We start from the raw sequence: 5,368 nt of genomic DNA on the forward strand, positions 1-5,368 counted from the left end.
GAGTCATCAAATAAAGCATCATATAATTTTATGTTTGGTATTTAACTACAATAGTAATTAGTTAACCTCTGACAAGCCGAATACTGGCTAATAGTCATTTATTAATCCTGTCCTCTCTTTAAATACTTGTTAAATGCTAATTAGTTGAACATTGAATATTTATATTTCAGAGGCTTTCTTTATAAATTATACATTTAATCAATATTCAGAAATACCTAAAATTTTTAGTTTAGTTTCTAAACTAAAAATTTCATGTTCATAATTCTTATATAATCCCATTTCTTATTTATTTTTGATTTCTATTCCAGCCATAATTCTTTTCCTGGTCAATGCTGATAAGTAAATATATCTTTCCATGAATAAATAACTCTCTCTCTCTCTCTCTCTCTCTCTCTCTCTCTCTCTCTCTCTCTCTCAATCTATGAATATATCACCTACTATCTATCTATCATCTCAGAATCAGTCTATGTCCCTTAATCGTTCTCTCCTTGGGATAGAGACATATAAGAAAGAAGCGAGTAGCCCTGGGCAGTGCAGCTCTCCTCACTAGCAGCTTCAAGATAAGTTTATGATCTTAGCTGCTCTCTGCACTATTGCCCCTTGGCATGAAGGCCAGCTTAGGATTTGTGATGAAGCTCACTACACATATGCAAACCCATATAAGTCAAAATTTCCTTTTGTTCTGTGGAATCGAAGGGTTTGTTTCTCCCTTCAGGGACCCCTTTTGTTAAAACAGATCATGCTATTTCATATTCCATAAAACATAAATCAGTAAATTTTTTCAGGCTATACACTGCCCTATTAGACTCCATTTAGAAGCAATTTTCTACTCTATTTTAAGGTGAGAAAAGAGTGCAGGCCCTGTGTGGACCCAGAAACAGAACCATCTGTCTGGCACCACCTGTTCAGCACAAACTGCTAAATTACTTATTTCTGGGGACAGAAACAAAACACACTATAAGATTTCTTGGATACTTTTGAATTATGGGGCACATGGGCATATTAATGACAAAAAGGAAACCAGGCCCCAAACATATTGTAAATGCTAAATAAGAAAATGCTTGTATGTTCCTTACCTGAACAACTTAAAGTGATGGACATCTAACATCTCGAAAGAATGGCCTCCACATTAATTTCTTATCTATTATTTTAATGTGTGAATCATGGACTTACAGGTCGCAGAAACTCAACAAATATCTCTGGAGCATTTATTTGGCTTGGTACCTTGCTGTTGATGATGTTCACTTACCTACCTCCCAGTCCACTTGTTATCCTGCCTGGACTTGAACCTGCCATATCTGCTCTCAGACCAAGGTTCAACCATGTTTCTCATAGATAACCACTAAACACTGAAGCTTCATTCTCAGAATCTGATGCCAGCACCTCCAGAATTTCACTCCTAGGACCGATCTAATTCATCATCTTGTTAATACAGATACTTTCCTACCCCATTTCTGAAAGCATTTGAACTCTGCTGTATCTTAAAAAAAAAAAAAAAAAAAAAAAAAAAAAAAACACTTGTCATTATTTTGTAAACCATATACATATGTGCATAGATAGATAGATAGATAGATTCTTAATGTGTGACATGAGAGCTAGTATTAGTAATTACCACATAAGAACCCATATTTATAGTGAGTGAACAAGAAAATATGAGAAATTATTGACATTAAAGTCGCTTAAATGTGAAATTCAAATGTTGGAAAATGTACAGATATTCATCACTGTTTCTATCATAGTTCTTCTGACAAATTCCATGCTAGTTTTCCTAATACTTTTTTTTGAATTTGAAAGAAAGGCTTCCTTTTGAGTAAGGCCCCATTGTGGTTGCTTACAACCATGACACTATAGCTCTCCTAGAAATTTACCCACATCAAGGTCTGATCATGGTGGCTCAGAGGCAAGAGTCTCTCTGCCTCCTATAAAAGTGAGCTCTTTATCAACTCCTTTCCATGAACTGTGGTCTTTCTTTAATTTTTTTTTCATTTGTTGTGGATATTATAATATAATTATTTCTCCCTTACTTTCATCCCTCCAAACCTTGGCATCTTTTGATTTCATTAATTGATGTTACAAGTCTATATGTATATATGTATATGTGAGTGTTCCTAAATATAACCCATTCCATATGTATGCTATTACCCCATGTATGTTTCCAGAGATGACTATTGATAAAAGATATGAGTGGGTGTTTTCCCTGGGGAAGACTGTCTCTTCTGCTCGAAGCATTCAGTATTTTCCTAAAGGTTTTTGTTGTTGTTATTGTTGTTGTTGTTGTTGTTCTTTAATTTTTTTGTAAGTCAAGAGATGAACAGTAAAGTCCTAAACACACTATAATTTCCTTAGTTATCTATTAAAATAGCCCTCTTTCTTTTTGTTTAAGATAAAATCATAATAAACAAGGTAATATTCATTTATTTTAATTCTATTCAAAATAACATAGAAGATGCTACTCACCAAACTGTGATTGTTTTGTTGTTGTTGTTGTTGTTGTTGAAAAATAGTAGTGCAAATTTTTTAGTTGTTTGTCTATCTTGATTAATCTTCCCTATCAACTTAGTTAGATTTGGAAATGTTCAGACCACATGCTTTACATGTTTCTAAAACTGTTTTAGAACTGCTTGGAGCCGGGCGTGGTGGCGTACGCCTTTAATCCCAGCACTCGGGAGGCAGAGGCAGGAGAATTTCTGAGTTCGAGGCCAGCCTGGTCTACAAAGTGAGTTCCAGGACAGCCAGGGCTATACAGAGAAACCCTGTCTCGAAAAACCAAAAAAAAAAAAAAAAAAAAAAAAAAAACTTGGTTTGGGAGAATGGATGACCTACCCTGCATATGGTCAGTGCCTTCATTGAACTGGAATCCTAGATTGAAAAGAAATTACAAAAATAGGAGAGAACAAGCTGAGCACCAACATTCATCTTGCTCTCTGATTTCTGACATTAATACACTGTGCCCACTCCTCTCACACTCTTGGACATGCCTTCACACTGTGGTAGACTAGATTCCTTCAACCTACAAACCAAAATAAACTTGTTTTTTGGAAATTGCTTGTGTAAGATATTTTGTAACATCAACAATAAAAAATGTTTATCAGATGTATTGTGGTGAAGAACATATATTTTTAATTTGCTAAAAAAAAGAAAGATGTAATTAAGGAAGCTTAATTAAGTGTGTGTGTATGTGTGTGCGTGTGTTTGTGTGTGTGTGTGTGTGTGTGTGTGAGAGAGAGAGAGAGAGAGAGAGACAGAGAGACAGAGAGACAGAGAGACAGAGAGAGAGACAGAGAGAGAGAGAGAGAGACAGACAGACAGACAGACAGACAGACAGACAGACAGACAGACAGACAGAGAATGGATCAGGAAGAGGTTCTTGAAGTTCACACTGATGCTAACTAATTACTAAGGGTTTTAAAGGTGAAATAAGTTTTACTATGGGATAAAAAGTTTCTTACCCCTGCTTACATTGTGAATACCATATAACTTGCAATTATGCTTCATTTTTCTATCTGCCTTACACAAGTCTGACCTCAACTTAATGTACTAGAAATTGATTGATAAGGCTAGTTAAATGTAGAATCTGAGTTTTTATTCACATAATGTTTGAACATCTTAGAAAAATCTAATATATCAAAATCAATGTCCTTATAGTTGGGATAATGAAAGGTTAGGAAATAGTTTACTTTCAAGATTTTAAAACTTTGTAGATTTTAAACCCTGTTTTAGAAGTACACCTAATGAGGTCAGCAACCATCAAATAGAGAACAGAATTGTCAGGATAGGCTAAATCTGTCAGTTTGCTCATTATTCACTGTCAAGACTAGCTTATGAACTTTTAATGATAATTCCTAATGAGAAATCCTAAAAATGCAAATGAAATAATTAGAAGAGATGAGACTGGTGTGTGTGCCAGAATGATATATTCTATCCCCACAAGTTTATAGTTTTATGAAATAAGACACATAAATTTTACAGTAATTCATTAATACTAATACCTATGAACTTTGGAGTTCCTGTCTTTTATAGGATTCTTAAGTCATTGATTTTTTAAATCGGTCAGTCATACTTTTTCTTTTCATAAATAGAGTTACATTGTTAAGACTAAATATTGGAACGCTTACTGAAGACAGGTGTTATTTATTAAATATGCCTACTTTTCAAATTTCCTGCTACTCTTAAACTCTACATAACCCTGTGCTTACCCCTGCTGATTTTCTAATGTTGCAGGGTCACACCTGTTCTTTGGGAAGTGTGGGAGGGAGTGGGCTGGGATTTTGAGAAAAACATCTGGGTGAACTTTGCTGTAAATGATTTTCAGATGTCTCTCCATCTTTTCACCTTCTGCCTGCATTTCTTCCCTGCTGACTACAGCACCACAAGGTTTGCTGCCCTTTTCAGGTAGATACATTCCTATAGACAGTTCTACTTTAAGGAAAATATTTAGCAATATTTGCTCTCATCAGAATCCCTGAAAGTATTAATACAAATAAAAGGATAGGAAATTGTATAGAAACCTTAGCCAAAATTGAAATATATGTTATGTGATTAAGGGAAGGAACATTCAGAATTTTCTCCTAGTATATGAATTCATGTAAACTGTAGGAAGGTTTTAAAATCTAGGGATTATATTCATAAAAGAGACTTCATTGAGATGCACACACACATACACACACACACACACACACACACACACACACACACATACACATGATGTTTCAGAATGCCAGAAATAAGAATGGGAAATTGGTTATGTTCAGGTAACCATATGCTGGGGAAGGTAAAATTGCTTGTCAGTTTTCATGGAGGTGATTTGTAGAGTACCTACTTGATTGCCTGAAAGGTTTTATTCTCTACTAGCAATCTTTTAGAATTATTCTTATGTTACCTAAACTTCTAAAGAAAAAGTGTAGCAACTGGGTTATTAGGTAGAAAGAATTTCAAAAGGGCAGAAGATAGATCCCAGAGGTAATATAAAGTGAACATATTCATATGAATATATGAATTTATTCATATATATTTTATTTGGAGGAGTTATAACATAACTATTTTCTGACATTTGAACTGAATCTTACACATTATTTTCTGATTTTCATATGCACACGATGGCATGCAACTCCCTCATTTTTCATTAAAATAAATAAAAATTCTTAGGCCTCCGAAATGGATGGTATAAAGAAGAATATTGTAACTTTGCTAATAGTCATTGTTCCAGGAACTATAATTCATCGTGCTCTCTTGCCTTCTTGTTCTTGCGCTGTCCCTATCCACCTCCACACCTCCCTCTCTCTCCACGTGCTCATGGACAAACTCTTCTCTCTCTCCTCTCTCTCTCTCTCTCTCTCTCTCTCTCTCTCTCTCTCTCTCTCTCTCTCTC

Source organism: Mus pahari, chromosome 8 (assembly GCF_900095145.1).
Source record: "Mus pahari chromosome 8, PAHARI_EIJ_v1.1, whole genome shotgun sequence".
In the NCBI taxonomy this organism is placed as follows: Eukaryota; Metazoa; Chordata; class Mammalia; order Rodentia; family Muridae; genus Mus; species Mus pahari.